The sequence below is a fragment of the Armigeres subalbatus genome, chromosome 2 (genome assembly GCF_024139115.2).
Source record: "Armigeres subalbatus isolate Guangzhou_Male chromosome 2, GZ_Asu_2, whole genome shotgun sequence".
Classification (NCBI taxonomy): Eukaryota; Metazoa; Arthropoda; class Insecta; order Diptera; family Culicidae; genus Armigeres; species Armigeres subalbatus.
Genome location: NC_085140.1, coordinates 165,350,555 through 165,365,874, shown reverse-complemented (window position 1 = coordinate 165,365,874; position 15,320 = coordinate 165,350,555). Strand labels below are relative to the sequence as shown.

The 15,320-nt window shown below is 36.2% G+C and overlaps 1 pseudogene; it reads right to left on the bottom strand.

The window, feature by feature from the left end:
* Positions 1–6,652: 6,652 nt before the first annotated feature.
* On the bottom strand, positions 6,653–14,881 carry LOC134209351 (E3 ubiquitin-protein ligase LRSAM1-like; annotated as a pseudogene).
* Between the last annotated feature and the right edge of the window lie 439 nt (positions 14,882–15,320).

Genomic DNA, 15,320 nt, shown 5'->3' with positions numbered 1-15,320 from the left:
TTTGTTTAGCTTCTGATGTCGCAATTAGATCATGAGTAGTATCAGAACGTCGGCTCAGGGGCACGATTTGGGGACTTATTTCCCCAATACTACTGATAATGATTACTACGTCACAAAGGAAGAAAAAGAGATGTTGGATTACTCCGTTACTTTAAAGTGATAATATTTATACGTATGTTCATGCTTTCATTACTGCAATGAAGTTGATCTATTATGCAAGGGAATCAAATTGACTCTGTAAACACCGTCATACAACTTCTTTCGAATTGAAAGATTGAGCTTCGACGATTGAACTGACGTTAAATACCTCAACTTGTTGTTGGTATTTTGTAGTTTCAAAATACGTGGACAAGTTTTTCTTAATGGGCAACATAATAAATAAACCGTAAATTTGAGATATTCAAGTTCTTTATTGAAAGATTGAAACATTTTGTAATGATTTCGGCCTTTTGTGTTATTCGGCCTTTTGAGATTCGGCCTTTATATCATTCGGCCTTTCGTGGTTCGGCCTTCTGAGTTTTCGGCCTTTTGTGGTATGCTAAGACATTTTCGCCTTTGGCCGTTCGGCCTTCTGTGGTTCGCCTTTTGTGATTCGCCTTTTACTGATCCCCAAATAATCAATATGGGTTTTCCGGTACACTTGGAATCAAACGCAGACCCAAGGAATTTAGAAGATAAAGATTGGTTGATGTCATCATTCAACAGCTTTAGTTTCAGTGAGCTGGATTCCGCTTCCTAGTAAACTACAACCAATTAGTTTTTGCGGTGAAAACTCGATCCCTAAATGTCTAGCCCAAACAGTCAGATTATCTTAGGTACTTTGCATGGTCCTTGCATGGCATTTGCATGGACCTCTTAGAGTCACGGCGTCATCTCCAGAGATTGTCTGAGTGTGCGATGCCCTTCAAACAATTGTCAATATCTTTAACATAAAAATTATAAAGCAAGGGACTTAAACATGATCCTTGGGAAGGCCCATGTAGTTATTTCTGGAAGTTGTCCAGAGTGCGAGTAAAGTTCATATGTTTTACTGACAACAAATTGTTCAAGAAATTATTTAAAATATCGGGTAATCCACTACTGCGTAGATTGTCTGACAGTACTTCTATAAAACTGAATCAAAGCCCTTAATATCCAAAATATGAAGACCAGTTGTTCCTTGACGCATAGGCCAGCTGTATATCTGAAAAGAGCAACATGAACAATCATTTGTTCTTTATCTTTCGAAAACCAAACTGGTATTTAGCAATGATTTGTTCTTGAAAGGATCATTTTCTCCAATAATTTTCTCATGCATGGTAGCATGGCAATCGGTCAACGGAGATGGAAAACAAATCAAGTACTCAAACATTTCATTTTATCAAACCCTTTCATGATTCTGTGCTTTTAAGACATTGGCTCAAAACCGAAGCATTCTCAAACACTGACATAGTCAAAGATACAGTTTACGAAAAAGATGCATTTTACCGCCAAAACTACATTTTTTAGGAAAACCCGTTGTTCTAAAATTATTCGAAATAGTAAGGCCATCATTATGGTGGTACCAAAAAATAGGAGGGCCCATTCTATAAAAAATAAAGAGATATTTTTCATTTCTCGGAATATTGACGTGTTATGTTCTACAAGGTTTTTTTAATTTTTTTAAGAACTTTACACTATTACGAGTGAATTCGTGTCAAATTCTACAAAGTTGGCGCAATATTTACGTCAATTTTCTAAACTTTTTCTGTAGCTCTTATGTTGGCTGATTTTACCTAATTGGATTAAGTGTACCTGAAAAAACAGTATTTTAATCTTTTTTTTTATAGACTTCTCGAAAAAAGTTGTCTTCAGGTGACTTTTAGAGCTCAAAAATGCAACTTTGATGGGTAAATATGCTCGATATCTTTTCCCGTTCAAGTTATAATCGTTTTTCTGTAAAATTACATTTATTTCTGATTGATACCTCCAGTTAGGAAAACCAAAAATATATTTACAGGCATTTCAAGAATTCATTGTTCTTTATTATGTCAAAAATTGGGGATATGTTAATTTTTTATCTCAAGTTTGACCAATTTACTAAATATGTTTTTTAAATAACTGATATAACAACAATACCGTGTAAACATATTTTTTTGGTCTGCCCTAACCGGAATATTCAACTTATGAAAAAAATAATTTTGACGAGAAAACGATTTATTTGATTGGAAAAGATGAGCATACCCTAGTTAAAGCTCTAAAAAGACTACTAGACGACTTTTTCTAGAAACCTGAAACAAAAAAGTATTTAAAAATACTGTTTTTTAGGCAACTTAATCATGAAACAAAGTACTAAATCAGCCAACTTAAGAGATCAGAAAAAGTTTTTTTAGCAAATTAATTGAAATAAGCTGCGCTACTATTTGTAAACTATAATATCATCATCATCATCATCATCACCATCATCTTTTCGACATCCTTTAGGTGACTTGGGTGGCACTCTAATCTCTTTGTGAGTTGTCCATAAAATCATCAACCAATATTAGTAGTCGTGGGAAGACACACAGACAAACTTAAGGCAGACAAAAATACCCTTTTTTTCGCATCCGATCACCGTAAACATTGCATTAATGTGATCGATTTCGTCTGAGTTGCACTCAAATTCTAACAGGTTTAATATGTATAAACTATCGAAATGTGTCAAAATCCAGATTTGCTTTGATTCACGTTGATATTATGTGTTTGTTTTCATTATGCTAGCTTTTATGTTCATCTTGCGACATTTTTTGCCAGCTCTTAAAACACACAATCAACTATTGAAATTTACCGTTTTCTCTTTCATTTTCAGACGTTCCAAAGTGAATAATAATGATATAATTACGACATTAGTAGATAACAGGTTGGAAGGAGATTTTTTACCGAAATTTTCATGTTTTCACTATGATTTCAGTATTTGAGTTGACAGCACTGTCTGCTGCGATAGAGAATGATCAATGATTGCTTACATACGACGCTGCCGCGACGTGCAACCGACGACAACAACGCATGCGCGGTGGAGGAAGAATTTTTCACTTTGTTTTATTTTATTGTGATACTAAATAAGCCCTGAATGATTCGATAATTTGCCAAAATGTAGATTAGATTCAAACTTAGTTCTGATACTTTTCTAGTGAAGGATAATCAGGTTTAACTTGTGAAGCTGCAGTGTAATCAGGTGAGAAGGTGTAATTGTAAGATTGTGTTGGTGAGCCCAAAGGTAGCCATTCTGAATGACACCGTAAGAGGCCTCAACAGCAGAAATCAAAAACACCTACATTTAGTTTAAACATCGACTAATTTTTTAACTGGGAGGAGTAGCGAGGACAGTTGCATGACTACTGCGATCCTACATAAACTGCAAAGTAGGTAGTCCCACAGATCAACCTCAGCATTATTCTGAGAATTTGTGTTTCTGAGTCTCCGTTACTGAGCTACATGTATTACATGAAGATTAGCTGTTTGGCCAATTTTAGTGCAGTAATTTTAAGCTGTGGGTGTTTTGGTTCACATACAAATACCGTAAAGGCACCATATTTGACGCAGTTGAAATTTTTTTTGAAGAGATTTAATATTTAAAAAATAATAACAAAATGGACTCGCGTAATATTCTGCATAACGAGCTTTCTATTATTATCGAATGACTTTATAGTTTCTTAACTTATTTTTATCTAGTACTTGAAGTGCCCAACTTGACGCACTAATTTTACCATGTTCCTTAGAAAAACATATTTTAGCTCTTTTAGTGGAATGTATTCAACCGTCTAAAAAGAGTTCTCCATTAATTCACCAATTATTTCGATATCTTTGCAATCGTATTTCGACCACAACTGTGTGGTCGTCTTCATGTCTTACTTGTTCGACTTCAGGTTCAAGTCGACTTGACTCGAGAAGAATAGACTACCTGTAATTTGTCGAAGTACCAAACAAATGCTCCACGTACAATCGATTTTCCGTCAAAATTTTGTTGCTCAATTCTTTGGCTTATTTAGATCAACTTTCCCACAGAACCCATATTTTTTACGCCCAAGTATTTTAGAATTAAAACAAAAAATTTTTTAAGATTGAGCCGATTTTGAACGAACATCGGGTGAATTTTTCAGGCCTTTGGGAAAGTTGACCTTAAATAAGCCAAAGAATCGACTGAGACAATTAAACGAGATACAATTTTTGGGAAAGGTCAATTGTATTTTTATTATTCCTGTTTTGCTGCGTGTCGTGACGAGTGCAGAGATGTTCTCGGCAGTGGGCAGTGAGCATCATTCCTTCCATCCCCGATAGACCGTGAGGACATGGCCAGCGCCGTTATCGACCATTTAAATACTAGAGCTCTCGGACATTGAGGGTTGGAAGTACATCCCATTCTTCCATCCATTGATTCCGTGTGCAATTGCGATTGTCCGGTAATCACGGAGTAGCAACTACAGAATGCACGATCATCAGCTCCTGTTCATTCGATCCAGCTGTTGAAATTCCTTCTCTGTCGACACCAGTAACACACACCACGTTCCAATTCTCTAATGTTATCTTCGGTAAGAACGTGACTTCATGGCAATAACCATTCGGGCATATGTGCTTCACAAATTCAGGCTTTACAGCTTCGCTACATTTGCTCAGTTTTTTCCCTTATGATGATAAGTCAGTTGAAATACTTTCTGCGATATGCAGATGTCGACGCTCTTCCGTGCTCTTGTAATCGCACTTAGGATGTTCTCTCCAGTGGAGATTACATCACCATAGTGCTGGAGGAATTCCATAATTTGATCAAGATAGCATTTTCCGATAGATCATGGATCTTGACTTCAATTCCACGATACATCCATACTTAGTTTTACTTTATACTTTCGTAGCCATCTCAACATAATGTTTTCGTTATGCAGAATGACGGTTTCTTAGCAGTCTTGAGATCTCTACTGCAGCAAGTTGATGAGCATGATTTGCTAGTCATAACACCGCGTCCAAGCTTAGACCCGAATGTTGTGCGCACAAAATGATGCGTTTCTTCATGCGACATTGTTTGGAGTAAATTGAGAAATCTTCCCGACAGGTAGGGAACGTTACATTTTCATTTCACTGAACATATATTCATCTCATCGCAAAACAAGAAATACAAGCAATCTCGTCTTTTCTTTGCTAACAAGCAGCGTGCTTACTGTGAAAAAATCACAAATAAGAAAAAAACAAATTCATTTTCATTGCTTTGTTTTTGATGGGTAAGTTTTAAGTTGGATTGTTTCAGTAGAAGTAAGAACTATTATGTAAGATATTAGATGTTTAAGTAATTATAAACGCTGTTTCAATATTTGTGAAATATAACACCAAGATGCGAGATGTATGAAATCCATGCAATTTTGGGAGGATTTCACAAAAACTGTAAAATAGGGGTTTGAAACGACCAAATTTTGCGTTACGTAATTAGTGGACTTTCTTTGGACCTTTGTTTTGCCACGTGAAACCTGATCCGAGTTGTTTTTAAAGGTAGTGTCTAGTGTTTAATTGCAATAAGTTACAGTCATGCAAGTTGTTCGCTTTAAAGAAAGAGTACTACATTTTGCCTTTTCGAAATTCCGCCTTTGTAATTATGCGTTGTGATATACGACTTTTGATACAGTGTAACGAGGTCTGCCTTCAAGCTTCAATACACCACTTTGTGATTCCCCGTGATAAGCAAGAATTTCTTTCTCAGTTCATATTAAATGTTGGTAAAAATTTTTATATTTATTCATAAAATGCTGATAAGAATAATTATTGATACAACATAATTAATAAAAAAAGCCTACACAAGAATAAGGATATGTGAAAAGTATCTCCAGTACCTATAATATTAAAGGTATCTATAATGGGTAGGTAGATATTTTATTAAAATGAATAAATGTGATAGCTTGTATCTATATTGAAAATATGGAAGCGTGATGTAAGAATGTTATTATTTATTAGGCTTCAACAGCAAGTTTTGGCTTTCAATAAAAGGTTATCCTTTTAAACCTATAATGACTTTTTGGGAGATTTCACAATTTAATGATGTTTTATAATAGTATTGCTACAGATTTGCTAGAATATCCTTCTCGCTATGCAATGCCAGTGTATCATGCCTTGCATCGAATTTCCTTTTTCTCAGGAGAAAAGGCACTATATAAATGTATAGTATGGTTAATTCCTTCTCATCGCACTCTGTCTTTGTTGAGTATACCGAATAAAGTTTCTAAATCTTGATCAGAGCTGTGATACATAAAAAGAGTTTAAAGCTAACTTTCAACAGATTTTTTGGTTTAACAGTAACCACTGGACTTCTTTTATAATCAGTTTAATAAAATGATTATTTCTCTAACAGTGTTTTTTGATTTTAAATCGACAAATGTCATATAACATTATCAACACTGACAAAAAGTTTGAAATAGTTTTTAATATGAAACGTGCGAAAAATTTGATAGTATTTATTAAAGATATAGGAAAAATTGCTCACGCTGGGAATGAATATTTGTATGATACGATTGTGTTGTTGCGTCAAACACCACTAGCTGGTTGTGTTCTTATTTCAAGCGCTGATATCTAGTTTGTTTATGTTTGTTTTATTGCTGTCAAACCAATTTTGATATAGAAGTATTTTACAAAAACAATTATTAAACTTCTTATACCTTTTACGATCCGTGATGCCTGTCTATGGCTGTATAACTTGTCTTTTCTTTTCAATGTACGCTCGGCACTGGGGACGGTCGTGTATGTTGTCGTGGCACTGGCACACAGCACATATAATGGAAGGAATATTACTTTGTCCTGAATATTCAATTTTATCAGTATTGCAACAAAATTTACCCTCAATTTATTTTACCATTTCTCCAGGCATACAACACATTCGAACTGTACCGCCCACCTGCCCTGATTGGTCTTCCGGTGAAGGCTAGTAGCTTCGTTCAAGTTAACCTCTTCATCAGGTGCAGTGGGTGTCGTTGTTGGTGGCGCTAAGTTCAGCCTCGGATATTCTATCTTACGTTTAGGTAATCATAATAATTGCTGATTGATGCTAAAATGGCGGCACGATCCGTGGCATTCATAACGCCAGCCTCTATTAGGTCCTGCTCGCCTATATTAGCGGTTCTTTGTCTTTATTTTGCCAGATCTTAGACAGGAACGGTAAACAGTGAACGACTCTTTTTGAGATTGATAGCCGAGAATGGGATCAACCAAGCTGTATCATTAGTAATCTCCGAAGGTTTGATCCAGAAGTTTTGTATTCATTAGCCAGAAGTCGGTTTGTTCGCCTTCCTTTTGCCGTTCGATTATTTTGAGCGTATCAAGAAGCTGAAAAGATGTCCAGGTATGAACTTGCATGGTCGGAAGCCAGAAATGCATTGGAATATCAAGACTAACCTGTTGCTTTCTTTGGTCCTGTTGACTGAGCATCCAGTACGTGATTAAGTTCATCCTTGCTCTGCTAGATCTAGTAAAATTGATTTTTATTAGTTTGGCACAGTTTGGTCCATTCCTAAAGATACTTACGATTTGATCCCTGGTTGGATTTCTTTCGTTCGATCTCATAAGTAGTCAGGGTTGCTAGTTGCGATTCAACTATTCTCACCTGTTCCACTAGGACCCACGTGCGCGAATCGTTTTTAGAATCAAAGCGGCTACAGCTGATTTCTGTATTTCTTCATCTGTATTTACTTGGTCGATAATGTCCTGCCGGTTTCGATCGTAGTTCAAGAAGACATTAAGCAGGTTATTGGTCTCGATTCCCGCCCAGAATATTGCGGGATGATTGGTCACGTTGATTGTGAAAATTTCTAAGATGACTGATTTCGTTCTCAAGCAGATCGGTCATAGCCGTCAGAATTTCCTGCTTACGAAAATCATTCCTTTGGATGCGTAACTGTTCGATCAGACGCTCTTGATCTTCTTTTTCTCGTTCGAGGAACACAGGGTCAGGACCGTTCTTCAGAGTTAGAAGATTGTTTTCTAATTCACTGGGTTTTGTTCATCTGAGAAATAAATTGACAGTATAGTGATCTATTCGGCTAAAATTAAAACAACTTACCTTTAAGAATGTCATGATTAATCGTTGCCTTTCAGATTGCTTTTCCTCTTGTAGTCTATTCACTTTATTATCGTTTTGATTCTGTTGCTGAAGAGTTGTTGCAGTAACTCCTGTTTCTTGCGCTGTTTTGTTTCATACATTTGCTTTCAACGAGTAATCCTTTCGTATGCCATTCGTTCACTTTCCAACAATTTCTTTCCTTTTCGTGCTTCTCACAGGCCAATTCCGCTTGGCGCAACTCGTCCCGTTCGCTGGCAATAAAGTTGATTGTGCTGTTTTTTGTTGCAGAGTATGGATCGTTTTCGTCTTTGATGCTGGGGCTGATGAATATTCTCCGGTCGAGAAGATATTTTATGATTGCATGGTACCACCGCAACTTCGTCGCCGGAGGATCCGAAACGGTACGGGTCAGAACTATCTACTAGATTATCACATGTTGCCAGTTGATTAGGCGGTTGTCTAGACAGATTACCGCAAATGTTGAGTTCCTAAGATACAGCTATGAACGATACCTGTTCGAGGGTGGTCAGATTGATCACGGATACATCGAGAAGTTCCAGTTTCTTTAGTCGGTTGATTTTACTGGTAGTTTCTCCAAGTTGTTGTTCGATGCGAAAATTCCTGTTAGTATGGCGGGAATTGATTACGATTAAAGGGAGATACCTAGAAGGACATCTAATTTTCCACATATCGAATTGAAGTTTTGTCATAAGTTTAATTTAGAATAGGATTTCTTACTCCAAATAGGAAACTGTCAAATGTTGAACGCTAATTTTGTCGCCTTTGTTGAACTCCCATAAGAAATGCTTACGGGGGCCTCCTTAGCCGCGCGGCTACAGCAAGACATGCATGAGGGTGGCTGGGTTCCCGGTGCCGGTCTGAGAATTTTCAGTTGGAAATTGTCTCGACTTATCTGGGCATAAAAGTATCATCATGTTAGCCTCATGATATACAGATGAAATGGTAATTGGCTTAGAAATCTCGCAGTTAATAACCGTGGTGGTGCTTAATGAACACTAAGCTCGAGGCGGCTCTGTCCCAGTGTGGATGTAATGCCAAGAAGAAGAAGAAGAAGATGAAGAAGAAGAAGAAGAAGAAATGCACGTGCGTCCAACAATAAGCGAAAAATTATCCGTTCACATTTGGCGAATTACCTATGTATGGAAATTTAAAAAATATTAATTTTCTGTGAATTTTCACATTTTTAAATAAACATCGTTCAAACTATATCAACATATTGCCGCAAAGCTCTAGAACCAAAGTATTTTTGCTGTAGTCAGCTCAGTTTTGACAAAATTGTCACTTACACTCCTCTGCTTCTAACCCCCTGAAATTGTGAGCTTGAATGAGTTTATGAACTGGGTTGGCATCGAAGATTCGTACTCTCTTATACGGTTTCTTCAATGACTAACAGGGGCGTGGTACTTGTCGCAGATGGAGTACTTAATATTCGACCGAAAAACCAAAAAAGAATGAAAATCTCTCACTTACAGGTATTGAATTCAAAAGATAATGAAAAAATCTCTCACCTATTGGTGAATAAAGGTTATGCTGTAGAAGAATGGAATGACATTTGGATGACGAAGGATGACATTTGAAAAAAAAAAATGCACTGACCCACAGAATTTTTTCAAAACTCTTCTTAAAAATTCTGGGAGCAATTCAATTAAAAACGCTTAGCAGTATGATAGAAATAACAAAAGAAATAAGAACATGCAATAAAACTGATCATTTTTCAATAGATGACCCTTCTTTAAAAAGCGATTTTAAAGTTCATGGAAAATTTTATCAATATCGATTTGGTGAGTTTTGGAGTGATAAAATAGGAAATGGCTAAATCGAAAAAAATTATAAAAGTATTTTGATTTGTAATTTGTTTCTAAATATCAGTAATTTATACTTTGGAAAGGCAAAATAAGTGAGAGGTAAAACCGGAACAAATTTCAAATTTTCTTTTGTCACCTTTAGTAATTAATCAAAAAAATATTTAAAAGTATTAACAAACAATATCTTCATTCAAGATACTTATTTTTCTTAATAGATCGACACTTGGCGTTTGACAACTAATCGGACCTCGGTGAGTGGCATTTGTACACAATAATAAAATCCACACATTTTATTGGCAAAAATCTGAATTTACAAATAACCATAAACCACCCGCTATGGAGAATCCACATAAAGGTTATTAGTTAATAGGGTTATGTGTGTTCAACATATTAGCTATGCGAATTCACAGCCTGTATGGGAATGCTGTGATCAATACATTTGCCACACTAATGGATATGATTGGATTTTTGTCAGTGCAGATTGACTTTTGTTATGTATAACACTCGGGTTACTTGAAGACATTTAACAAGTTTCCGTAGGCCTTTAAAGAAGAACATTGATAATAATAAAGGCGATTTAATTTTGAGGTTTAGTAGTAGCTATATTCTTCAACTAACTACCACAAACGTAGTAATTTTTTCAAAAAAACGTTTGATATCCCTCAATTCCCTGTTCACAGGCTTTATCGTGAGTACAAAAGGCGTGAAAACTTGCACTCCACATAACAATCACCGCGCTCCGAGTTGGAGCTAGTGGAAATAAATAATGATTCAGTAATTATTAGTGTATGAATATTTAATTTTATCATCTTTCTTGAATCCACAAATATTTCTCTCATTTTAATGGAAAGATACGATAGATCGTATGTTTCATTAGATAAACTTTCAACATGATTTCATGTCAATAATTTGAAATTAATTCACTTGACAAATACCTTCATCATAATTTAGATCTATTATTGCTTGCAAAAAGTATTTTGATCTGTAAATGATACCGAAAAGTATCCTTTCAACTCGGGAAGTTGAACACGTGGAAGTTTTGAGAGGATTCACACAGCTGATCGATATAGAGAGAGTGGAAGTCAAACGCGTACCAATCATGAAACTTCAATGCAGGCAGAGTTAAAAAGCATCCAATATGTATTTATAATAATTGTGTAATAATATCAGGTGGTTGCGAGTTATAACTGTTTAACGCAATACAAGCAAGGAATTGCCAAGAATAAGTTTTATAATTGGCTTTGCGTTTGCATCATCCCCACCTGAAGCATGTTTACGTTTGGAAAAGTTTATTTGAGTATCGCGAGCGAGAGCAACACAACTGCATGGTTCCACTGCAGTAAATCTCAAAATTATGCGGCAGCCAATAGTTAACGTATACACTCTAAATAATCATCACGTCATATTCGTGAAAAATCCGTAACTGATCTGTCTTGAATAAACGAGATTGTTACGTGATGTGTAATCAGTAACCTAAATTCACGTACTTTTACTAAAAATCTTGTGAATATGTTTGATGTACTCGGTAAACAATTAAAGTGAAATTGTGTTAGTGTGATTGCAGCTTCGGTATTTCGGAAAACTAGCATTGTAAACAATCTTCAAGTCAGATTTACCTGAAACAAATGTGGTTCTCATCCATACTTTTCACGTGAGAGTGACTTGACCTCACGTAAGAATAAAGAACACATAACTAAACATAATTATAGGATTTGCAAAAGGTAAGCGATATTTCATGTGCATTCAGGCGAGTTTTCCGAACCCAAGAGTTCCTCCATTGAAAAAATCAGCGGAAGTCGGATAAAATTCAAGATTAAGTAAGTAATATGGAAGAGATGAAGTTACATAGCTAACTACCGTTTTTCGGTAGCGTTAGAGAAAAATTTCTATTCCAGATTTCAACTGCCAAAGACTGAACTACTTTTTGCTTGATTTAACAGCGGAAATAGAGCAATTTTTGAGAAGAAACTAGTTTCATCTTTTCTACAAATCTAATAAATTTTATTCATTTTTCAACTTGATTTTTCTCCAACAGTGTTTTCCCGAAGCGCAATGGCCGAATGACGGTATTTTCTGTCTATAGAAAAACATCATTCTGCATCAAATGCAGTTCAACGATCAAGGATGCATCAACAATGCGAAGAAGTCTCTGTTTACAGCTGCAGGCAGTCACTAGCTTATTTTGCATTCATTAAAAACAATTTTGCAATATATTTCAAACCATGTAGTGGTTACCTGATGTCATAGCTTTTACTGAAATTTACGTAACCAGTACGTAGAAATCACGTAAAGTTCACCTGAGCAAACACGCTTACTTTCAAACTTCGTCATTAGTACTGAAAATCCAGTCAGATTCACCTGATAAATCACGTAACTCAACGAGGTAAATTTTTGTTCGGGTTACATGCCATTCAGGTCACTCTTACGTGAAAAGTATGGTGGATGAGAACCACATTTGTTTGCAGGTAAATATGACGTGAAGATTTCTCAGATGTGTGCAATTTGTTTGAAGGCACAACTTGAGGGCTAGAACATGTAGCCTATTGCAATTGCAGTTTTAAAACAGTTTTCATTTTTCAAACTTCTTCACTTGCAAATATGGTAAATACTTGGGAAATAAATGATTCATAATAGTAGTTCTTTAGCATGTCCTTGGTAAGCGTACTGATGGAAATAAGCACTCTCACAATCAGTGTGTAGTATTTTTACATGCAACCAATTAAATTCACGCTCAATAAAGATGATTTGATTTTCTCTATTTGTTTGCATGCCTTTCAACACAAGCAAAATGACTGGTACTATAAACGAGATATCTTTATTTTTCGTATGTTCAAAATCAACTCACTCGTCCCAGTGGGCTGAAAAGATCCACATAGAAGGGCACGGATGCGACCTTTTTTCCATTTCTCTCGAGACTTTCGCTGGTTTAAATGAGATATTGCGGACACTCATCGTCGTTTTTTGCTATTTGACGTCAAAACCGAAAGTAAGCAAGCCAGCTGGTGGAATAATTCTGGTTGGAAATGCAATATATGAAGATTTATAACGATAAATGTGATCTCCCATAGCATAATGGGCCGAGTTTTGAACCTTACCCCTATATTAATAGTAAAAAGATGTTATTCCTTGCCAGTTTGCTTCTACCTGGGTCTATTATTGATAACCGAATATTGCTGGGGGTGAAAATTAGCTGATACTTACAAACACCTTATTTTACAACCATTTAATTTATCTAAATTTATCCAGACATGTAAAATAGCGAGGCTTGGTAGTCATATGGCTACTGCTTCTGCCTCATACCCAGGAGGTCGTGGGTTCAATCCCAGGCCCGTTCCATTCTCCTACTTGTATCTTTCTCTTATCTCTCATGTTCTGAATCACTAGAACTGGAAATGAACTTCCATACCGTTTCCATTACTATTACCTATACCTTCAACTTGAGTATTCATCAGTAATCTGCTAGTGGAAATGAACTATAGAGCTCGTTTTCCACATCTAGAAATTCCATCAGTTACCTTCTCCTATCTATCACATTGGCAGCTCGTTAACCAAGACGGACCTCTGCCTCTCAACTTCTAAAAATTCCAACAAATTCCGCATGAACTCGTGGCAGTGCAGGGTATATTCGTCTTGCAGTGGGCAGTGATTCATCATCATTCCTCCCCTTCCCCATTGACTTGCATTCTGACGTGGCAGGCAGTATGACCTAACATTGAGATCTAGCTTGTACATTGAAGATGTGTCTAGTCCCAAGCAAAGGCATCTGTTGGTTCCCTAATAAAACAGCTGATCCTTATAATAGTACAACTCGAGCAGTCAATCAAGCTCAAGCTCAAGCTCATTTATCCGAACATGTCGCAATTTGAAATTCACAATATGATGAAGTTTTGGAGAAACCCGTCAGGTATTATCTAAATTCATCTTCTGCAGCCAGATTTGCCAATCAAGTAAGTGAGTTTGATTCTCGCCCAATCTGAGATGTTTTTGGGTGGGAATCATTCTCGGCACCCTGGACATATAGTGTATCCAGTATGTTTACCATACAAGATATGCATTCTGCAATGCCTGAAACAAGTCAGTTAATAAATGATAGAATGTATGAGAACACGTTGCGAGGATAACATTAGAAACAAAAATATGATTTCAATTATTATTGTTATTTAATAAAACGATTCAGACATGTTTTCAAGTTGCATTCCTCTTAACTATGCATTCCTCATAACTATTATGAAATGATTTATCAGAAAGCTACCTATATTTATGTAGATTAAGAACCTCAAAACAATATGTTGAGATATTTGTTAATTTAATGCTTAATAAAAGAATGATCTAACCGAATAATTATTTTGATATCATTCAGTTTGTAATCATTCGATTTCATTGACAAAAAACTTGTTTTCAGTTTGTGCCTAGGGAAAATATGCTCTAAATTCTGTTGTGTTGAACTTTCCATACAAAATAGAACAACTGAGTAATCAAATAATTGACATCTCGATAGCAAATTTTTTCGTTTGATTTCAACTTCATGCTATAAACTTCATTTCATTTAAACTGAAACACTGATCAATGCTCAAATGTACGACAGCTGAACAAAACACTTTCATAATTTTATGATCTTTGCACATAATATTTCACTTCTTATTACTCACCTGAGATTTTAACCTGCAGATTTCGTCAGCGGTTTTACGATTGTTCGACAAATTCAGCGTCTACCAACAGATGCAAATCTCCTAATGCTCCACCATGACTGACGATCAGTTTGTTGTTAACACGAGAGTATTTCCTTCCCCAGCACCTTACACATATTAAACACCCCCCCGATGGCACATCTTTCAGATTGCAGTCTGCAGATCATAATTGGTTCGGTGTCTCCTTCCTCACGAAGTTTCGAACAAAAGAAGCAAAAGGGTGTCACGAAATCGATATCGATTACATCAGCATGTACATAGTGGCCGAACTTACCAGGCACTGTTTTGCGCTCAAACGAGGCTTTAATCGACCGTGGGTTGTTTCGTGTTTCTGTTCGCATCTCGTTGTTCGATAAGGATTTTTTTGCTGCGAGGATGAAATGCGAACACCATAAGGAAACAAGGGATCGTTTGAACGACTCAACTCCGTCAACTGCTCCGTAGATTGATTTTGGGGAATATCCGAAAACCCTCAACACAGTGATATCCGACTATATACTCTATAACTTACTGATACTAAACGATAACGCTCTACCTAGATGAGTATAGGAAGATGAACACTATGCTTATTGATGCTAATTGGTTGGCATTGGATGGTGTCGGCAGTAAATTACTTGTTTTGATGGCCATTAGACCTACTTTTTCACCTACACGCTCTAAGTAGGACCATCAGAACAACGATATGAATCATTTTTCCTGAAACAATTACATCATTCACTCACCTTCTAATAATCTTTGAATTGCAGCGAAACAGAAGCATAGTTGCGATATTAAATTCAG